Consider the following 23,847-nt stretch of genomic DNA (forward strand, 5'->3'; position numbering starts at 1 on the left):
GGCAAATGCAGTGAAGAAAGCTGATGGTGCCCAGCTGTCAAAATATGTAGAATCTGGGGACCTATAAGCTGGAAGATGAACAAGGGGCCATCTAACTGAGAAACAACAAAGCCCACGTAGAAGAAGCACACCAGTCTGTGAGATACAAGGCATTGAAGGATCAGGTATCAGGCATCAAAGACCAAAAAAAAAAAAAAATCATAGCATTGTGAATGAGGGGGAGTATGGAGTGGGGACCCAGGGTCCATCTGTGGGAAATTGGACATCCCCTTGCAGAAGGACTGCAGGAAGGGGACGAGTCAGTCAGGGTGCAGCGTAGCAATGATGAAATATGCAATTTCCCTCTAGTTCTTGAATGCTTCCTCCCCACTCCCCACCCTACTATTATGATCCCACATCTACCTTACATATCTGGCTGGACTGGAGGATGTTCACTGGTACAGATAGGAACTGGAAATACAGGGAATCCAGGACAGATGAACCCCTCAGGACCAGTGGTGAGAGTGGCGATATTGGGAGGATGGAGGGAAGGTGAGGGAGAAAGGGGGAACAGATTACAAGGTCTACATATAACCTCCTCCCCGGGGGATGGACAGTGGAGAAGTGGGTGGAGGAGTTGTCAGGTGGTGTAAGTTATGACAAAATAATAATAATTTGTAAATTATCAAGGGTTCAGGGAAGGGAGGAGAGGGGAGGGGGGAATGAGGAGCTGATGCCAAGGGCTAAGCAGAAAGCAGATGTTTTGAGAATGATCATGGCAACATATATACGAATGTGCTGGGCACAATTGGTGTATGTATGGATTGTGTTAAGAGTTGTATGAGCCCCTAATACAATGATTTAAAAAACTTGTAGAAAGTAAATTTTTAGAAAATAATGATGGCAACCCATGGATGGATATGCTTGATACAGTTATGTATGGATTGGTCTAAGAGCTATAAGAGCCCCAACTAAAATGATATTTTAATAGTAAATAAATAAAACACTGGTAAAATATTGAAGTTTGTGGCTTACCATGTGCTCCATTCTGAAAGATATTCCATGTGTGCTGGAAAAGAATACATATTGTGCTGGTGTTCAATAAAGTGTCATTTATTATTTTTTTTAAAAAGACAGAATTCGATCCACATGTGACCTCTTCCTTGGGAGAGGGACAGCAGAGAAGGGGGGAAGGGAGACTCCGGATAGGGCAAGATATGACAAAATAACGATGTATAAATTACCAAGGGCATATGAGGGAGGGGGGAATGGGGAGGGAGGGGGGAAAAAAAGAGGACCTGATGCAAGGGGCTTAAGTGGAGAGCAAATGCCTTGAGAATGATTGGGGCAGGGAATGTATGGATGTGCTTTATACAATTGATGTATGTATATGTATGGATTGTGGTACGAGTTGTATGAGTCCCTAATAAAATGTAAAAGAAGAAAAGAGAAAAAAATGATTAGGGCAAAGACTGTACAGATGTGCTTTATACAATTGATGTATGTATATGTATGAACTGTGAAAAGAATTGTATGAGCCCCAATAAATTGTTAAAATAAAAAAATAAATTAAAAAAAAATAAAAAATAAATAAAAAAAGAGAGAATTCATAAAAAATGATTGAGGCAGGGGAAGACCTGGTAGCTTTTCCAGTGTGATGGGAAACAGAGACAAATACTGTTATATACACAAGCTGCAGTACTGGTGATCCATGAGAAGATGCTTGGAGAGACATAGAAGGTGAAAAGGTGTGGGAGGGAGAGGGGGAGAATGCCCAGGAGTCTATATAGATTTGACAGGATATTTGCATACGGGTATTTCCCTTTACGGAAAGTAAGTCCGTGTGCAGTGGAACATGCAGGAAACAAACTTATGATCACGTCTTAGACGCAGCCAATTACCTTGAGGGAATGAATTGCTAGGAAAAGGGTGGGAACACTGAGGTCAGTTGACATAATAGTTCACAAAGAAAGCTGTACAGCCCGCTTTGCTGGGTTGTTACTATGGCCCTTAAGGAGCTCGTGGGCAGCCATGTAAGGGGCCTCTGTAGGCCATTCCCTGTCTGGGGGAAAGTACGTGTGAGGAAAAAAGAAAGGCATATGGAAGCAAGAATCCCGCTAAACCAACGGACCACGCAAACGACAGTCTCCACAATGCTGACACCAGCGTGCCTGGCTATCCCTACTAGCTGCTCTGAAAAGGATCACTTCAGAGGGTCCTAAATAGAGTGGGCGGAAATGTGGAACTGAACTCAAATTCATAAAAGAAACCAGCTTACTGCTCAGATAGAGACTGGCAGGGTCTCCAAACCCTTCATGGTTGGAACTGAACTTGCCCAGTGTTAGAACAATCAAACATTCGAGATGAAAAGGGCAGGATTTACCCCCCCCCCCCCAGACAATGGTCAGGGGATTCGGAAAGGAGGGGAATGGAAACAGGAAAGCCAGGGAGGAAGTGGGATAAGCAATAACATATTGAGGGGATTACAATGGATTAATTAAACAAAATGCATATGTATTGCTGAATGTGAAACTCAGGAAACCTTCACCTAATTCACAATGGAAACTTTTGGAAAATGACGTATATTTTTAAAGGAATTTGTTCATTGGGTCCAAGTTTTCAAATTGCGCATTGTTGTTGTTAGGTGCCATTGAGTCTGTTTAGCAGAACAAAGCCCTGCTTCTGCCTGTGCCATCCTCACGATTGTTGCTATAGTTGATTCTATGTTGGGGTCACATGTCAATGTGTCGTAGTGCAGGTCTTCCTCTTTTTGGTTGACCTTATACTTTAGCAGACACTGATCGCTCCCAATCATACATTAGACCAAGTCTTGTCACCCTTGCTGCTAAGAAGTGCTCCAGTTGCGCTTCCTCCAAGGCAGACTTGGTTGCTCTCTGGCGCTCCATGGTAGATGGAGCAGTCTCTGCCGACACCGACACCGCAATTCAACCTTTCACATGCGTTGAAGTAAAATCCCATCATTGGGGTCAAGCCTATGCTGATTTTCAAAAGGACCTCGCTGATTTTTAACACTTTAAAGAGATCTTTTGCCTCCGATTTGCCAAATGCCGTGGGTCATTTGATTTCTTGATTGCCGCTTCCCCAGGCATTAAATGTGGATCCAACTTCATCGAAATCCTGGACAACCTCAAGCTCTTCTCCATTTTTTACTATCATGTTGAGTGTTGGCCCATTTGTGAGGATTTTTGTTTCTTTTTTGTTTGTTTTTCCTTACAGGGTTATTAATTATTTATTTTATTTATTAATCATTTTATTGGGGGTTCTTTTTTTTCTTTTTTTAATCGTTTTATTAGGGGCTCAACAACTTTTATGACAATCCATACATACATCAATTGTGTCAAGCACATTTGCACATTCATTGCCCTCATCATTCTCAAAACATTTGCTCTCCACGTAAGCCCCTGGCATCAGCTCCTCATTTTTCCCCTCCCTCCCCGCTCACCCCTCCCTCATGAACCCTTGATAATTTATAAATTATTATTTTGTCATATCTTGTCCTATCCGACGTCTCCCTTCACTTATTGGGGGTTCTTATAGATCTTACAACAATTCATAAATCAATCATATCAAGCACACTTGTACGTATGCTGCCCTCATCATTTTCGAAACATTTCCTTTTTACTTGAGCCCTTAGTGTCAGCTCCTAGTCTTTGGACTCTAGCCCTGTTGGATTTGGGGGGTTTTGTTTCTTTATGTTGGCACACAAAAGTGCAAGATTCCAACTCTGGTGAGTCATGTGTGTCAGAGTAGAACTGTGATCCATAGGGTGTTCAGTGGCTGATATTGTTAGAAGTAGATCACCGGGTTGGTGGCCTAGGGGGCCCAAAGTTGACATGGATCTCCAGTCTTTTTCATTGTTGCTTAATGCATTACCATCTCCCCCATCCAGAGACTTCATAGGACATCTCTAGAGTGGTTTAGTTTACTTATCAACATGACTGGAGTCCAAAGACTAGGTCATTAGAGAAAATCAGTGTGATGTGAAAATGAAGGGTGGCCACATTAGATCACAAAATCAAACGTGACTGATGATCATAACTTCCAAATTACATGATCACAGATCACTGAAAATCATGACTTAAACTAGTTGACACATAACCTGAGCCATCTGGGCCAACATTACTGTTCCCTCACACATTAATATTTCTTACTGCCAGACATGTCCTTAGGGAACAAATAGTTAGATAGGATTTCTACTAGGGTTATAAATGAATTGTTTAATTGCACAATAAGCTAATTGCTAAGTGGGAATTAGATATAGTAGTTACTTGTGACTTTTCTGTTTCTTCTGATAAACTTATACCTAAAAAGTTTCTCTCACAACATCATTGCTGCTACACCCTAAAAGCATTGATTTGCAGTGTTTTAACGTTTTGAACATGTGGGATCCACCAACAATAACTGTTTGATTATTTAAGTTCAACTGGTTGATTTTCTTCTTCAGTACAAGTTACATTTTCCTGCTTGTTTGCATGCTTAATTTTGGGTTTTGTTTTTTTTATATCAGGCATTATGAATTTTACCTTGGTGGATACATTTATATTACTGTAAATAGTTCTGAGCTCTGTTCTGAAGTGTAAATAAGTGTCTTAGAAGAGTTTGATCTTTAACAGTCCTTGAGTTAGTTAAAGTTTACTGTGCCAACCTGGCCGATAAACACATGTGGGATTAATTGAAGGACAAAGAGATAAATGACTCGGTGAGCTTTGCCTTTCTAGTTCTCAGGTCTCTTGCTTTTTGATGGTCGGACCAGGGTGCAGCTGCCTTAGCCAGTTCCCTGCTTCAGCTGGCAAGGCTCACTTCCTGCAGGACATCCCTGAGAAGAAGCCGCATGGACCTACCCCAATGCAGCCCTTGGTGCTGGAGCAGCCATGTGGAGACCCCTGCCAGTGCTGAGATGCTTACACACTCACTGACTCGGCTTTCCTCCTGCAGTCGGCATCATAGTGTGTGTTTCGTGAGATAGAGGAGGACTTTGTGGATTGGTGTTGGGCATATGGGTTAATGTTGAATTTGTGGGCTTGGGCAGCACTGGGTTGGGATGTTTTCTTGATGTGTACTTAATCTTTATATAAAACTCTCTCTTATGCATGAGCTTCTGTGGATTTACTTCTCTAAAGTACCGAGACTAACACAGTCCTGCTTTTATGAATTGTCAGGCCACATCAGAGCAGTGTTTAGTTTGGGGCTAATTATTCCCCACTACTAAGGCAAGACCTTCTGAATTTCTCAGTATGGATTGTGTGTGGCAACTCTTCTGAGGCCTACGCACCTAAAAAAGAGTTTTACCATGACCTTTATATTTTGGCTGTATGTAAAATTTTAGATCCAGAGTACACTTTTCCTTCTATTTTAGAAATCATACCTAGTTTTTAGAGAGCAAATTTTTCCTAGTGTAAGTATTATACTGCTAATTGGAAAGTCGGTTGTTCAAATCCACCAGCCACTCCAGTGGCTCTTCTGATGAGGTTCCTGTGAAGGTTTACAGCCTTAGAAACTTTATAAATGGGCACTGTGCATCCAAATTGACTCATTGCACTGCATGAGTTATGAACTTCACAAGCATTTACAAAGGTCCCTGAAGACCGGCAATTTCAACCCATCCAGTAATACAGCAGGAGAAAGAAAACCTGGCATTCTGCTTCCATGAAGATTCCAATAAAAACCGCAGAGTCACTGCCATCGAGTTCCTTCTGACTCAAGCTAATGGCACAGGATAAAGTAGGACTGTCCTTAGGGTTTCTGACACTGTCCGTCTCTCCTGGAGCAGACAGTCCTCTGCTTTCTCCCACAGAGTAGCTGGTGTGCTTAGACTGCTCACCTGTGGTTAGTAACCCAATACTTACCACCAAGAAAATCCTCTGAGGCAGTTCTACACCGGGTAACCAGCCATTAGCATTAGAATTGATTTCTACTGTTTCTTCAGCTATTACCTCCTCTCTGTTTCCAATTTTGAGATTACTTTTATCCCACAAAACCCATTCCATCGGATTGATTCTGACCTCTAGTGGCTCTATTTAAACTTTCCAAGGTTGGAAATCTTTATGGGAGCAGGTAGCCTCAACTTCCTCCCACAGAGCGGTGGGTGCGGACCTTGTGAGTTGTAGCCCAGTGCTGATCCAAGAGCATCGTATGCTCTTTGTCTTGTCTCCAACTTATACATTTATATCTCCTTTTGTGGTTTTTTCTTTCCTTGAAAATTCCTCAAGCTATTAGTGTGCTAATTTGCTAGGGTGTTTATTTTAGCACTATGTTTTTAAAACACTTTAATTTCTCTTTTTAATATATTTTTTCTCATACTGTTTATCATTTTGAGCACTTAGTATTAATATTTTTGTTCTTTAGTGTGTGTTTTAGACTTTTTAAAAATGCATCATTTAAAATGATCTGCTTGGCAGTTATCAGAGGAAGTTTGTTAGCAATAAATGCACACATGAAAAAGGAAGAGAGACTTACAATTGAACTGCTGGCACAAAACTTCCAGCAATTAGAGCAGAGTCAACAGGACAATCCTACTAATAGCAAAAGAAAATAAATAATAAAAATCAGGGTTGAAATATAGAAGGAAAACAATTCAAAAAATTCAATGCAGCTAAAAGCTGATTCTTTGAAAGGATTAACAGAATTGATAAACCATTTGCAAACCTAACCAAAGAAAGGAAGGAACAAATTTCAACAGCTAGGATGAGGGATGAAATAGGGGACATTACAATGGACACTAATGAAATTAAAAGATTAATTAAACAGTACTATGAAGGCCTGAACTTCAATGAATTCAACAACTTGGAAGACATGGATAAATACTTGGTAAAAACAATCCCTCCCTAGATTAGCCCAGATGGGTGTCAAGAACCTCAACAGACTCATAGCAATAGAAGAAATAGACAAGGTTATCAAGGGATTAACTGCAAAAAATTCCCAGAGACAGATGGCTTCACAGAAGAATTTTACCAAGCATTCAGGACAGAACTGATGTGAATCCTGCACAAACTCTTCCAGAGCATAGAAAAAGATGGCAAACTCCTGAACTCTTTCTTCTTCTTTTTTTTTAATGTGCCTTAGGCATGAAACAGCTCTGGCCACAATCTAGGCATCAAGCTAGGATGAACAAAGGGCTGCCAGTCTGCTCTGCCCCTGACTGATGTAAGAGCACCACCACCAATCAGGTGTCTCTTTGCCCATAGCCAGGGGATCCGAGCTCTTTCTATGAAGCTAGCATAACACTGATACCTAAAGTGGGCAAGGATCACAAAAGAGTTGAGATATCTCTAATGAACATTGGTGTAAAACGTCCTTAAAACACTGGCCAATAGAATACAAAAATATATCACACGAATAGTCAACCATGACCAAGTGGGATTCATTGCAGGCATGGTTCAACATCCAAAAGTCCATTAGCATTATTCACCACATTAACATGAAAAATGATAAAACCACATGATAATATCAAGAGACACAGAAAAAGCTTTCCACAATATCTAACACCCATTCCTGTATAAGACAATCAAAAAGATAGGAATGGATAGAAAATTCCTCAGTCTAATACAAGGTATATTTTAAAAAGCAACAGCCAACATGATAGTCAATGGAGAAAAGACCAAAACAATCCCACTGAAAAGGGGACCAGACAAGGATACTCCTTGTTCCCACTTTTATTTTACATCTTAATGGAGGTCCTAGCCAACAACATAAGGCAAAGGAAAGACATCAAAGGTCTTCATCTGGGGAAAGAAGAGGTGAAACTATCATTCGCTGATGATATAATTTTATATATGGAAAACCCCAAAAGCTCCACAAGAGGGGTTGTGGAAGTGATAGAGGAATATGGCAGGGTGGCAGCATACAAGACCAACAAACAGAAGTCTATCAGTGTTTTATACATCAGGGATGTATTTCACAGATGGGGAGATCAAAAAGGTAGTACCCTTCAAAATAGCCAAGCACAAATAGAAATATCTAGGGATATACCCAACCAAAACAAAACAAACAAAAGACTTGTACAAGGAAAACTACAAAATACTATTAGAAGAAACCAACAGTGACCTCAAAATATGGAAGAAAATCCCATGCTCGTGGATCAGAAGACTTAATATAGTAAAAATGTCAGTCCTGCCCAAGGCACTATGAGTTTAATGCTATCCCGATATAAATACCAACATCTTTCCTCAAAGAATTGGAAAAGCTGACTACCAACTTCATATAGAGAGGGAAGAAGCCCAGAATTAGCAGAGAACTCTTTAAGAGAAGGACAAAGGGGGCTTACTTTACCTGACTTCAGCACCTATTATACAGCCACGGTGATCACAACAGCATAATACATGATATAATGATAGATATTCAGACCTATGGAAAAGTTTTGAAACCACAGAAATGAAATCATCAGCATGCAGACAGCTGATCTTTGATAAGGGCCCCAAAATTATCAAATGCCCTCTTCAACAAGTGGTGCTGGAAAAAATGTATAGCTGCCTGCAGAAAAATGGAGCAAGACCCTTATCTCACTCCATGCACAAGAATAAACTCAAGGTGGATGACAGACCACAAGGTAAAACCCCAAATTATTAGGGCTATCAGTGAGGGAATTGGGACACTGTGAGAACTTTGGAGCAGGGAATACATAGGCCATGGGAAACAAGGAAGGATGCCAACACAGAAGAAGCACAAATTGGCAAGTGGGCTATCCTGAAGATCAAACACCTGTGTACATCGAAAGATTTTGCCAAGAGAGTAATAAAAGAGTCCATGACTGGGAAAACCTCTTTAGCAACGACACATCATACAAAGGCCTTATTATTAAACTCTACAATACTCTGCTAGCCTACAATAAGAAAAAAAACAAATAGCCCATTTAGGAGGTGGACTAAGAACCTGAACAGTAGTTTCACAAAGGCAGAAATCCAAATGACCAGTAATCATATGAGAAAATGTCCCTGATCATTAGCCATAAGGGAAATGCAAATTAAAACAACTATGAGATGCCACCTAGCATCCTCAAAAATAGTCCAATTAATAAAATCAGAAAGCAACAAGTGTTGGAAGGGGTGCGGTGAGCTCAGAACTCTCATTCTCTGCTGGTGGTCCTGTAGGTATGTGCAGCTGTTATGGAAATCAATTTGGTGATACCTAAAGCAAATGGAAATTGAGCTACCATATGACCCAGCAATCCCCCTACAAAGCATATACCCAGAAGAGGTAAGAAACAGACCACGGCTAGACATCTGTGCTCCAATGTTCATTGCAATGCAGTTCACAACTGCAAAGAGTTAGAAACGACCTAAATTTCCACCAACGGACAAATGGATTAAAAAACTCTGATACAGACATACAATGGAGTACTAGGCATACCAAACAAGCAGTAATAAATGCAGGAAGCACATCGTCACATGGGAAGAGTTGGAGGAAATTATGCTGAGAGAAGTATGCCAAGCACAAAAAGACAAGTACAACATGGGTCCACTGAGGAAAGCTTACAACGCACAAGGGGGAGAGGGGAAATGTCACTAAATGCATAAATTCCCGGGGGGAGGTCCAGGCACTCTGGTAGGATCAGACCCAACTAAGGGATGCATATGGCAGCCAACTAAAAAGAAGGGGAAAGAAAAAAATTTAAAAAGAGGACGTGGGTGGTGGGGAACAGGGCACTAACCCACCCATGGGGAGGGTATTGTTTACGTCTCCACAAGAAAGGGAGAAAGGAACCAGACCTCAACCTGGTATGTCAAGCCTTGAGGGCGACATATCCACATGAAGCAACAAACTAACAGAGAGGTTTGCGGGACTGGCCGGCCCCATTTCCAGCTACATCAGCCCCCTCCCCAGAAGACTGCTTACAGAGGATGGCATTGAAGAGACAGCCCAGGGAGAGTGGCAGGTCTGTTCAGACCACACAGGAGCAGACTAAGAGGAAAAGAAAGAATGTGGATTGAATCCTGGCCCACCAAGCCCCAAGGACGACACTCCTGTACAGAACAGCCAAGGCACAGAGAGGACCGTAGGGCGGCTCTACCATGGGATACAAGGTCCCCTCACTGACCCACAGCACTGCAGGGAACAGCACTGGAGACACTGTGCGGGAATTGTGATCCCTCTGACTGTCCCCCTACCCTGCCCCCCCCCACTGGGCCAGACACAAAGGGAGTTCAAAAGAGCAGCAAGGAAATCCCTGAGGAATCCCCAAAATAGACTTCAGACTTGGAGGGCAGGGGTTGGCACCTCATCACACTCAATCCGAAAGCATACATAAGGGTCAGCAGACAGCCCTGGAACTATTTAGAGGCCCCTTTTCTGCTTCTTTCTTCTTTTTCATGTCTATCTATATGGTTTGATATAATGATCATGAATTTCTACACCTTACCATTTGTTCTCTCTTTTGACTTATTTTCAATTTGTTCTAGTTTTTAGTCTTTTCTGTTCTCTATTCAATTGAAAAATTTCTGTTTTATTTTGTTATTTTTTACAAATATTTTTTCTGCATATGAAATCTAGGACAGATAAATCTAGAGAGACACTAACTGGATGAATAGTTTCTTAGGGTTATGACTAGGGAGGTTGGGGATAAGAATGAAGAAATGTACCAATACTGATTATGGTGAAGACCCCACACTCTTTTAAATATATTTAAACCAGTGAATTGTATGATACATGAATTATATGCCAATAAAACTGTGAAAATAAAATTACAAAATAAAAGATAAGTCTTTAAGCTACCATCATTGGTCTTTATTTGTCTTGGATAGAGCAAAGAAGAAGGAAACTCAAGCATTCAAAGGACTAACTGTCTACAGGAACCACTGCCTCCTCCACGATGAGAACAGAACTAGATGGTGCCCAGCCTCCACCATTGAATGTTCTCATCGGGAAGGCTATAGTGAAATCCTGACAAGGGGAGAGAAATGCGAAACCCAACTTCAAATTCTTAAAGAATCCATACTTAGTGAATTTACTGAGTCTGAAGGAATCCCCAAGACTATTTTGAGTTGACTCTATTCCTTGAAGTCATTTTAAAATTAAGTAGCAGTTTAGCTCAAAGGTTGACAATCTTTCTTTTTAAAAAAAATCTACATAAGACCAAAGGGTCAACAACAGTCTAGGGGAGGCAAGCCAATTAAGGAAATGAAGTAAGAGGAGAAAGTTGATACAATGGGAGCAAGTTTTGCTGTATATGTTTTCACCAAAAAGAAAATTTGAAGAAAAAAAGATAGGGTTTTGGAAATATTTTTATCTTTTTAAAATTAATAAATCATTTTCTTGGGAGCTCTTACAGCTCTTATAACAATCCACACATCAATTGTATCTATCACATTTATGCATATGTTGCCATCATCATTTTCAAAGCATTTTCTTTCTACTTGAGTCCTTGGTATCAGCTCCTCTTTTTTCTATCCTTCCTTCACCCTCCCGCCCTTGGGACCCCTTGATAAACTATAAATTTTTGTTATTTTCATATCCTACACTATCTGCTGTCTCCCTTCACCCATGTTTCTGTTGTTCATGCCCCTCAAGGGGGGGTATGTTATATGTCGATCATTGGATCAGTTTCCCCTTTCTCCCCCCAACTTCCCCCTACACTCGTGGTATCACCATTCCTATTACTCTTCCTGTGGGGCTTATCTGCCCTGGGTTCCATGTGCTGAGAGAGCTCTTATTTGTACCACTGTACACACTCTGGTCTAGCCAGATTTGTAAGGTAGAATTGGGTTCATGAAAGTGGAGGGGAAAAGGCATTAAAGGACTAGATGAATATCATGTGTTGTGTAGGGGTTATATTGTACTCTGGTTGGCTTGTCCCTTCCTTGGGACCATTCTGTGATGGATGTCCAGTTCTCTGTAGATGGACCCTAGGTCTCTACTCCAACCCTCCTTGACTGCATCGATATGATTGTTTTGGTCTTCTGGTGCCTGATACCTCACCTCTTTGACACCTTGTGATCACACAGACTGGTGTGATTCTACCGTGTAGGCTTTGTTGCTGCCCTGATTGATGGCTGCTTGTTTATTTCAAGCCTTTGGGACCCCAGATGCTATATCTTGTAATAGCCGGGCACCATCAGCTTTCTTCACCACATTTGCTTATGCACACATTTTGTCTTCAGCGATTGTGTCAGAAAGGTGAGCATCACAGAATGCCAGGTTATTAGAACAAAGAGTTCTTGGGCTGAAGGACGACTTGAGTAGAGACCCAGAGTCCATCTGCTACCTTAATACTTAACTTATAAATATGTGCATAGACCTATATCCCTATTATTATTATATATTAATATATTTATATATATACATGCCTATATTTATACCTCTATAAATGTCTTTTGCCTCCTAGTTCTTTCCTGTTTCCTTTTACTTTCCTCCTATCACACTATTATGTTTGACCTGCATTTTGCTCACCACAATTCCTCTCCACTACATTGCACTTGATCAAACCCTACCAGGCATTCTACACCATCCTCACCATTGATTTTAGATCTCCTGTTGTTCTCTTGTACCTGAGCTTGTTGGCTCCCCACTTCCTGTCTCTTGCCTCTTCCTCTCCCCTATCCCCCTGAAACCATGATCCCATTTTTTTTCTCCTCCAGATTGTTTACCCTGCTTGTCATGTATGTGTGTGTGTGTGTGTGTGTGTGTGTGTGTATCACAAAAAGATAAGACAAAGAAAGTGGGGAAAAGCATATGTGGTGTCCCAGCTTGTCTGCTGACTCTCATGAATGCTTTCTGATCGGGTCTGATGAAGTGCCAAGCCCTGCCCTCTGAGTCAGAAATCCATTTTCGGGCTTCCTTGGAAACTTCATTGCTTTGTTCCCCTTGCTGCTCTGTTGTGCTCCCTTAGTGCTTGCCCTGGTGCGGGGTGTCAGACTGGGCACAATTCCCGCTTTCTGTCTCCAGTGCTGTCCCCTGTAGCTCTGTAATTCAGTAAGGGGACGTTGACGTGTCTGTTATGGGGGCTAGCCTTATGGTCCTCTCTGTGCATTGGCTGCTCTGACAGGAGTGGCATCTCCTCAGGTCTTGGTGGACCAGGTGGCAGCTCTCTCTCTCTCTCTCTCTCTCTCTCTCTCTCTCTCTCTCCCTCTCCCTCTCCCTCTCCCTCTCCCTCTCCCTCTCCCTCTCCCTCTCCCTCTCCCTCTCCCTCTCCCTCTCCCTCTCCCTCTCCCTCTCCCTCTCCCTCTCCCTCTCCCTCTCCCTCTCCCTCTCCCTTGACTCTCCCTGGCCTGGCTGGTAGCTTCAGTGCTGTCTCTGTAGTACAATCTTCTGGGGAAGGTGTCCGCATGGTTTGGAGCTGGCCAATTCACTGTTAACTTGCCTCTTCATGCCGGGATGTTGCCCTCAAGGCTTGGCACACCAGGTTGAGAGGTTGAGTTCTGGTCCCTCTCTCTCTTTCCTGTGGATATGTAAACAGTACCCTCCCTGTGGGTGAGTTAATACCCTCTTTTGATTCTACTTTTAATCCTCTCATTTCCCCCCAGCATTTCTTTTCTCACTCTGCTCCGTTTCTCTTCTTGGTGTAATTGAACTTGAGGTTACAACCGCCTGTATAATGGTGATGTCCATAAGCCCATTCCTAGGCCTCACTTCCTGCTCATTGGACATATCCACCGGGAATATCTCCACCACCAATAGCCGTCTTTCTGTCTCGGTAATTGTTACCATGTTTGTCCATCCCAGAAATTTGTGTTCTTTCACCATGGCTGATGATTTGACATCCACTCACATCTCATTTGACAAGCACATTCCATTTCCTTTGTCTTCACCTTCACTGGTATTGCCTTCATGTGGGCTCATTATTACTACCATTTGATTAACCGCTTATCTTCTTCATAGACTTTCTGTAATAAACCTTCTCCCAAGGCATACCATTTTTTTATCCTTAAAATTATTCATTAGCTTTGGGGGGTTGGTGGCTGTGGAGTTAGAATGTATGCAGGAAGAACAGCACAGAACGCGCAAAATGCTGCTCAGCCTTCTCGAGCGGGCCTGAGGGGCGGCACACCGTCTCTGGCCAATGGCTCCCAGGACATGGGTGAGACTCGATGGCTCTGAGAACTAGCGGCTCTGTCACCGTCCCCATTCCTCTGCGTGCGCTAGCCCCGGCCAGAGCCTGCCTCTTCCTCTTAGCGCAATTTCATAACCTTATAAGGATAAGTTTTACAAGGACGTAAGCGTGGTAACATTTGATTAGCTTATGCGCCCTATATAAACTGTGTACAGACAACAATAAAGTAGATCTGCGCCATCAGAGCCCGGTCTCTGGCGCTGTGTGCACACTTGTTGGTCGGTGACTCCGCCTCCCTCGCTCCCCTGAGGGTCAGACCTGGGCCCACATAGCTTTCCATCACAGAGATAAGAATATGTAAACCTGTTAGCATGGCTTTCTTCATAATATAGTCCAAGCTATTGTACAGAAGTGATTAAACACAATATTATAACTGTGCAATGAAAGCATGCAATGGTTAAATAATCTTGCAATCATAGCTATTTACTGACAGCAATACTAAGAATAAACAGCATTCAGAAGGCCACAAAATCCCTCACTAAAATACTGAACAATTGTATATCTATCTATCTATATGTATATTAAAAGATCATGGGGGGGGGCTTTTACAGCTCTTATAACAATCCATACATCAGTTGTATCAAGCATATTTGTAAATATGTTGCCGTCACTATTTTCCAAACACTTTCTAGTTGAGCTCTTGATATCAGCGCCTCTTTTTTCCCTCTCTTCCCCCTCCCACCTCGTGACCCCTTGATAAATTATTATTATTTTCATATGATACACCAACCACTGTCTCCCATTCCTCGCAGTTTCTGTTTTTTGTCTCCATTGGGGGTGTGGTTATGTGTTGATTATTGCAATCCATTCCCCTTTCCTCCACTCCTCTCCCCACCTTCCCCGACTCTCTTGGTGTTGCTACTCCCATTCCGGCTCCTAAATTCCGTGTGTCCTGAGCCCTTTTCTCTTATCTGTACCTGTGTCCATGCTCTGGTATGGCCCACAGTGAAAGTCAGGACTGGGGTCATGATAGTATGAAGTCAGGAGGTCTGTCTGTTTACCTTTATGAGTATCTCTCCACTGATCCTGGGGAATTCCTGGAACTGCCCCTCTGAGTCTGAAGTATATTTTAGGGTCTCCTCAGGGACTTTGTGGCTTGGCTTTGCTCCCATTGCTGATCTGTTATGTTTTCTTCTTGGTTTGCCCTGCTGTTGGGGGGTTCAGACCAGACCATCTCCACGCTGTGCGTCCCCAGTTTTGTCCACTGTCGTGGTGTGCTCCAGTGAGGGGACATCACGTCTCGAGCTGTTGTCGGCCCTACAGTCCTCTCTGTGCCTTAGCAGTTCCGGGTGTGGTGTGCTGATATGGGGTCGAGACCCGCAGTCTCTCTTTTCCTTCTTGGTTTGCTTCGATGGGGGCCTAGCATACTGGCTTCCCTCCCCAACCTGTAGGTCCTGTGTGATAGGTAGGTTTCTTGTACTAACCTGGCCTATAGGAACATGTGCGACTAATCAGGTCACAGTTTGATTGGAGGGCAAAGAGATAAATGGCTCGGCAAGGCCCACTCCTCACTCTCTTGCTCTCTGGTGATCAGACCACTGTGTGGCTGCTTTAGCATGCCTCACCTTATAAGCTACACTCCATATATGACAGCCAACCCGTGGATCGTATTGCTAGAACTTGACCTGCTTCGCCACACTGCTGGTGTGTACATCGCTTGAGCTTGAGGCTGGTGGATCGTGGCATCTTGCATTGCTTGAGTTCGATATCTCAACCAGGACTGCTTTGCTCCTGAGCTCCTGACTGTTGTTGATCCACCCTGCTGTTTGCTGCCTGTGGGCAGACTCTGCCTGCATTGCCTGAGGGAAGATTCAGCTGTGTGTTTCCTTGACCTTGGACCCAGCAACGCCCCTGAGTTGAAGGACTTCCAGTATAGTAACTGTTCCATGGAAGTGAATTGAACAGAGCCTTCTGTATTGCTATGTGGACTAATTAGATGTTAAATCTATCTATCTATCTATCTATCTATCTATCTATCTATCTATCTATTTATCTATCTATCTATCTATCTATCTATCTATCTATCTATCTATCCATCTATCTAGCTAGCTAGCTAGCTAGCTATCTAGCTAGCTATCTGATCATGTGTCCAGGTTTCGTTCCTCTAGAAAACCCTTTCTAACACATCGTCTGTAGCACATTGACAGTAATAGGAAGGAAAAATAGCTTACAGGGTGGCATAAAATCCCTCACTAAACTACTGACACATTATATAATTTACTTTATGCCTTAGGTTCAACTCTCTTATGATCCTTCAAACATATCATACTGCATTTTCGCTGCCTGAAACATATACCTACATTATCTACTCTTTGTAGACTGAGGAGTCAGCAATAGTCTAGCCAAGAGGATGAGAAAGGTATCAAGTTTAGCTGATAGAAGCAGAATGGGTAAATTCAGTAGTTTCAAGAAAAAATTGGATGTCTGCCATGCTAAGAGAAAGAACAATTTCTTCAAGTGGGAAATTAACTAAGTAGAGGAAATGGAACTGTTAGTTAAAGTTTCATTGCCCATTATTTGGGTCTAATTGGATTGAGAATAGGATCATCATCTTAAGGTAATTATATCATAATGAGAAAACCCACAAGCAAATGAAATAAACAGTAATTAGGGATCCTGGTCTAGCTAGTACAGATAGTCCCTGACTTACAACATATTCAAGTTCTGAAACACTCACACATAATTTACTGATGGTATCATTCTGAGATGTTCACTCTCAGCTGTTCCAAGATTGGCTGTACAAAGATGCCGATAAAGATGCTGCTATTAAAAACAATGATAGGGAAAGCTAAAAAATAATAATAAATAGAAACATTTCTACTTTAGTCAGAACTGATACATGGTGGAGTCATTGGTCAAAACCCCATGATAAGTCTCGGACTTCCTCTACCTCCTCCCAATAAAGCAGGGGGAGGTTTGGGAGGGATTTGTGTTAAAAACAAAGAATGAAGTCATGGAGGAAAGAAAATAAGCATACACAGGATTAACTTAATCTTCTGTTTGGGAGAGCTTTCTAGAACTATGCACCTGTGTTTTCCCAACTATTTTGGTCAGTCATTAAGTTATTTAGCCACTGTGTGTGTGTGGGGGGGGTTTCTTCTCGTTTATTTACATATTATTTTCTGGAAAGGAACTCCCAAGATCAATAACCTGAACTTGGCAAAGGAAAGGTCCAAAACAATCTAGACTACTTACTCTTTGCTTGTTCTTTCTGGTTTTGCCATTAGTAGGTGAGAAGAGTGTAGTCAACTGGAAGGACAGGTCCAAGCATAACCAGAATGGAAAGTAAAGCAGGGAATCAAAATCTATGAGGCACGGGCTAAAGAAATATTTGATAGAGATAGATAGATGACAGAAAGGTTCAGTACAGTGTTGTTCTGGATAGAAAAAAATATATAACTTCAATAGGGAACTGATTAAATAAATAGTGTATAATCATACACTGAAAACAAGTAGTTGTTAAAATTGTACAGAACATACGTATTTATTGACATAAAAATTTATTGACATATTTATTGTAGAAATGTGATACAAAATAGCATTCATAATAACAAAAAATACACACCCTGATACATGCTATAACATGGATGAATCATGAAAACATTATGTAAGAGAAAGAAGCCACACATAAAATGCCACATATGTTATAAGTCAATTTATGTCTCTACTGCCTATTATAAAATTCTCGTAATAGACAATAGAGACAGAAAGTAGATTAGTGGTTGCCTAGGCCTGGGGAGTGGGGTGAAATGTTTGTGGTCTGGTGGATAAAGTGTATGCGGCTTCTTTTTCTGGGTAACAAGAATGTCTAAATTGTGTTAGACTTTAAAACTCTGTGATTATATTAAAAGTCTTTGAATTGTGTATTTCAGATTTGCTAATGATATGATATGTGAATTATATCTCCATTAAGCTGTCAAGAAGGGGAAGAAACAGTAAGAGGAGGCTCTGGAGGGGAGAGAAGGGGAGAGAGGGAGAGAGAGAGAGAAAGGGGGGGGAGAGAGAGAGATTGTTTATCTCGTAACTGGACTAGTCAAAATAAAATAAATAATAAATTAAAAAGAAGCAAAACTAAATATTTAGCATCTTCCATCTTTTCTCTGTTTATCCTGATATTTTCTATTAGTTCAACTGTGAGGATTTTTGTTTTCTGTATTCTGAGCTGAAATCCATACTAAAAGTTATAGGCCTTGATCTTTACTGCGCATATGAAAAGTTGTTAATGAACCGTGCTCCAATCCTGATACCATTTCTTATAGTTTCTGCTTCTTGGATTATTTTCTCAGCTTGTATGCTAAGTATGAAGTAAGCATCTCTAAGTGCAGGACTGCTGTGCACCTGGCACTTGATCTCCAAGGGCACTCAATCCTCTGACTCAGGCAGAGCTGGGGCTTCTGGGGGCTGTTCCTGGCCACCAAGTGAATGAGGGTGGGGTTTCCCCCATGGTTATGGAGTAGCAGGGTATGGAGAACAAGAGGAAGATCACATCCTTCTAGCCACCCATCACTAGTGTGAGCATTTGTGTGGACCTGGGGGAGTGGTGTCAGTTGCCATGCCACTGCCCTAATGGAATGCTCCTTCCAAAAGTTCAAAGTGGCCAGTTGTGTCATGCCTGCTGACAATTCACTCATTCCATCTTATCATCATTAGTCACCTCTGTTCAGCTTCTTTAAATCTTTATTCAGTCAAATTTTCTATCCTTTCCTTTTAATCTCTGGGTTTCAGTGTTTTCATTTATATCTGTTTCCTTTGATCTTTTGTGTCTTTGTTAGAGGCACTTTGGCACAGTAGTTTATGCATTGAGCTGCCAACTACAAGGTCAGCAGTTTGAAACTACCAGCCACCCTAGAGAAGAAAGAAGAGGCTTTCTACTCCCATAAAGATTGCTTGTCTCAGAAACCCACAATGGTGGGGAGTGGGGGTAAGAGTTCTGCCCTGTCCTGTAGGACCTTTGCGAGGCAGGATGGACTCAATGGCAGTGGGTTTGGATCTGAGTTTTGAGACTGTCAGTGGGTCTGCCTTGTCACCATCTTGCCGGGAATCTCTGTGTAACGATTTTCAGACTCCCGGGCAATACTTTAAAAAAAACACACTGGAGCTTGACATTAAGGGAGGCTGGTTTTCTCGACTACATTTTTGAGAACCGAATTCTTGGATGAGAATTTTATTAATTTTCATGTGGATAGGTCAATTAAAATAGCCAGGTGAATGAAGATTTAGAAATTGAGTGTGAAGCTATATTCTTAGCTGTATGCATGGTAGGCACGCTTGTGTCAGAGAGCAAGATCAGAGTTAAACGTGCAGAAAGTTACATTTAATGGAAAATGAACTCTTTATACGGGTATTTGGAATCGGACTTTCTCAACGGTAATTGTGACTAGGTTCAGATGTTCCTCCTGTGTAGGCTTCGACGACAATGGAATTCTTTTCACTAACTCCAGGATCCTTGTGCAGAGTTGTGGTAATTTCCTAATTATTACTTATTACTCAGTGACTTGGAAAAAATTAACAAGCCTCAAAAGTAACATCTACTTGTCATCCAGAGATTTTTTTTCATCCTTGTGATTACATGAGATCCCATATTATAAGACCAAGTATAGTCATGGAATCTTTTTTTCTAGTTTTAAAAAACTCCTTTGAAAACAAATGACTTGGCTCATCCTGCATGGCTGTCCAGAGCCCAAAAATGAATTTACCCCAGGGCTTTGAACCTGTTTGTATCTGTTCAATCTCTGCTGAGAATTGCATGTCTACTCCAGATATACTGAGTTACAATCTACATTTTAACAAATAATTGGTTTTGTTATGACTGTTGAAAATGTACATAGCAAAAGCATTCACCAATTCAAGTTGCTGCATGTGCAATTCTGTGGCATTGATTAGATTCTTTGAGTTATGCAACCACTCTCCTCTTCCTCCTCCCTGCACTTGTTCCTTTCCATGAAGGGAGACTTACTGTCCCCTACAATTCCTTTATGTTCTTTTGAGTTGATGCTGTCAATTGATCCCACTCATGGTCATCCCATCAATACTGACTCCTAGCGGCCCTGAAGGACAGGGCAGAACTGTCTCTGTGGGTTTCTGAGACTGTAACTGTTGACGAGTAGAAAGCCCCATCTTTCTCCCGAGGGTTGGCTCAAACTGTAACCCTTTGAATTGCTGCCCTGTTCTTAACCACTACGCCATCCCGCAGGTAGGTCTTAAAAGAGCAGAAAACCCAAGGCAAACATTCTTTACTAGTTGACCTTTTCAAGACCAAACGATGTTCTGTTTTAAATTTCTGTTGAAATGGTGTATTTTCAGTAATGAAAAGCAGTTTGAATGTTATGGGGGAAATTTTGGGAGGTGGACATATGGATTTGGGCACAATTGTTGTTTTTAGTTCCCTTGAGTGAGTCCCAGCTAATGGTGAGCCTCTGTACAACAGAGCATAACATTGCCTGGACCTACATCAGCTTCCGGAGTCTTGGTGGCATAGTGGTGAAGTGTCGGGCGGTTGACCAGAGGTCAGCAGTTTGAAAATACCAGAAGCTCCCCTGGAGGAAGAGGGCACTTCTGCTCCCTTAGAGAATTGCAGTCTCAGCAACCTACGGGGGCAGTACTACCCTGCCCTATAGGGTCATCAGCTGGCACCAACTCAATGGCAGTAAGTGTGATTTGGGCTGGTGCCACCTTCACAAGTGTGTTATGTTGGAACCCATTTTGGCAACCATGTGTCAATCCATCTCATTGAGGCAATTGGGGAGTGGGGGCACATATGGGGTGGCTTCAAAAAGTCTGTGGGAAAATGGAATTAAGATCATGGGATTTTCCCACAGCCTTTTTGAAGTCCCGCCTTACGTCCTGTGTTGTCTCTGGTGTTGGGGTTGGTGGAATGAGGCCCATTTCTTCAGTTTCTCGAAGCTCATCTGGGCCCTCCCAGATGGCAACACATCCTAACCGTGGGAGAGCAGCTTCCTTCGAAGCCCCTGAGGTGAACAGTATGCATGAGGACTCTACAGCCCATGAGTCATGAAAGGGTTAAGTTGTGCTGCTGGTTGGTTTTAAGAAGACTTTGGGGGTTATTTTTGGTTTAGAGTGTAAAGATAATCTTAGGGCAACAGTTTGGGGACAATATTCAGGTTTCCAAAGTCCCTGTGACCCAAAAGTATAACATCAGGCGAGGCGACACTCCTGGTGATCCGATTTCCTCCCATCTGAAGATTTCCAGCCATCCTGAAATTCTGTTTTACGTGTTCTTGAAATCTTTGTGTTGTAATTGAATACATTTTAATGTTTACAGATGAAACTATATGTCTTGACTTTGCTTCAAAATTGTCATGAAGAAGGAGTGAGTTACTGTGGAGTCCATTCCAACAGGATCTATAGGATACACTAGAACCAGTCCCTAGGGTTTCCAACGCCGTCAACTTTATGGGAGCAGGCTGCCGCATCCTTGAGTTCGCAGCGGTGGCCTGATGGCTGTAACTGCTGACCTTTTGGTTATCAGCCCAGTGATTTACAGCTGTGCCACCAGGAGCAAGGCCTAGCGTATGTAGCGATCTATGTTTTAAGAAGGCCCCTAAGGAAAGCTTATCTACTACTTGGATTCCCTGCTATAGAGTCGATGCCAACTCATAGAGGCCAAGCATAGAGAGCAGGGTAGAACTGGTTCAGTGAGTTTCTTTACTGGAACAGAAAGCCCAGCATTTCTCCCGATGGGTCCATTCCAAACTGCTGGCCTTGGGGATCACAGTCCCAAGCGGACACCTCCAGGTCTCCTCCAAAGTTTATTTTCTGTTTTTAAAATGCAGGTTATGGTTCAGTATATTTAGGGTGGAAGTGTATATTCTCTTGTTCAGAAACTGAACAAGAATGAACCAGTTGGAAGTCCTGATTTCTCTAGATGCTCTGCAAAGGGGCCGGCTGGGGGGAAAGTTTTACCCGAAGACTTAGCTGATGCAGTCAGCCACTCAGTTAAAAGCAAACAAATGGCTCCACCTGGCTTAATTTCAGTTCCTATATTGAAAAACCATGTCAATTAAACTTTTTTCTTTTAAAAAATATTTTTATTGAGATATAATTTGTATGCTTTACAATTTTCCTTACTCATTTCCCATCTCTCCAGATGGAGGCAACCACTTGGAAGCTGCGTGTGCATTTTCATACGAATGGCCCCATAGAATGCACAGACTATTGTGACCGGCTTGTTAGATGCAGCAGAATGTTGTTCAGGCTCATCATACTGTAGCATGCATAGCACTTCATTTTACTCTATGTCTGAATAGTACTCCGTTGTATGGAGATACAGTTTATTGATCTTTCCATTTACTGATGGACATTTGGTTTGCTTCCACCTTTAGGTGATTGTGGCTAATGCCGCCACAAAAGTGCATGTGTAAGTTTTTGTGTGAACATATTTTCATTTCTCTTGAATATATATATAGCAATCCCACCGCTGGATATCTATATTCAATTGCTCATATGGCAATTCAATGCTTAATCACACAACGAACTACCAAATTGTTTTCCCAAGGGTCTGCATTATTTCACATTCCCACCAAGAAATACAGGGTAACAATTTCTTCACCATTTAGCATGTGTCAGACACTCAATAAATATTTTTTAATAAGTGGGGGAATTAACTGGATGTTAATTAAGTTACAGGAAATTTCTAATTAAGGGGTTAAAAAACAAGACAAACAATGATGTTACTCGACTTAAACCAATTTTCATGTGATTGGCATTATATACTACATAGATCATTGTGACTGACTTTTTAAAACTTAACATAATGTTTTATTGGCCCATCCATAGTGTAACATGCATCAGCATGCTGGTCATAAAAATCAACAGAATAATCCAATAAACTTAAATTTTGTGCATAAAGGAAATTTTACATAGTCTCTACCTCATTACGTGAATGAGAAATAAAGGAAAGCGCGGGGCAAGAGAAAGAGTTGTGAATGTAATTTTCTCTGGGGAGAAAGTTACCATAGACAGGTAAAATAAGACAGCTTTTTTTTTCTTCTTTTGTGACTTTATTAAATTATATTCAAAATTCTTTCAATTGGATAGCTGGTAGTTTGGGGAAAGCTTGAGGGGCTGTAGATAGATCTCTATGTTTAATTTAATATACACACATTGTTGACAACATTAATTACAAAATAATGAGCTCATAAATTTCTGGTCACACCAGGTTAGGGCGAAGTCCATTACAGGGTTTCTTTTATAATGAATAGGTTTTAGGTTTGCTCGTTAAATGACGGAATTGTAATGGTGATTCAAGATGGGTGTGATTTGGGTTTGATGTTTGGAGTCTTGGTTAAAGAGTCCATTGTCCATCCCAAAGCTATTCGTATCTCTGGTACCACCCTTTGCCAAGCTGGAGTTGCTGCTGTGAAGACAGCCATTGCCCACACGAAGGGGAAAGGCTGGTCTAAGGTAACTGGCACTGGGAGACTAGTGTCTTCCAGACAGAAAAGACTGGGGCTGTCTATTTGGGCCTGACGCCTCGATTCTCCCTTGAGTCCAGCCATCTATTTTACTTGAGTCTCTGTTACCAACCACATGTAACTGTCCTCTTCAGTCCCTCTGCTTTGAGTCTGAATATTCAAAGTTATTGGGGTTTTTGTTTTTGCTGCCTGAACACAAACCATATATACTGGTGTATAATCCGAGTTTTTCAGCTCATTTTAAATGCCGTTTTTGTGGTAAAATTAGGTGCCTCGGCTGATATTTGGGTCTATAGATAGGTTTTCACCAGGAAGATTAATATCTCACATAGGATTCAAATAGTAGGGCATCTTACCCCCAAGGATTCAAAT

General features: G+C 41.8%; 1 non-coding gene across 1 annotated transcript; it reads right to left on the minus strand.

Annotated features, from left to right (window-relative positions):
* Positions 1-7,049: 7,049 nt before the first annotated feature.
* LOC142430115 (small nucleolar RNA SNORA48) lies at positions 7,050-7,193 on the minus strand. Its single transcript, XR_012780586.1, has one exon. It is a non-coding gene; the product is annotated as a small nucleolar RNA SNORA48 (small nucleolar RNA).
* Between the last annotated feature and the right edge of the window lie 16,654 nt (positions 7,194-23,847).

The sequence above is a fragment of the Tenrec ecaudatus genome, chromosome 16 (genome assembly GCF_050624435.1).
Source record: "Tenrec ecaudatus isolate mTenEca1 chromosome 16, mTenEca1.hap1, whole genome shotgun sequence".
Taxonomy (NCBI): Eukaryota; Metazoa; Chordata; class Mammalia; order Afrosoricida; family Tenrecidae; genus Tenrec; species Tenrec ecaudatus.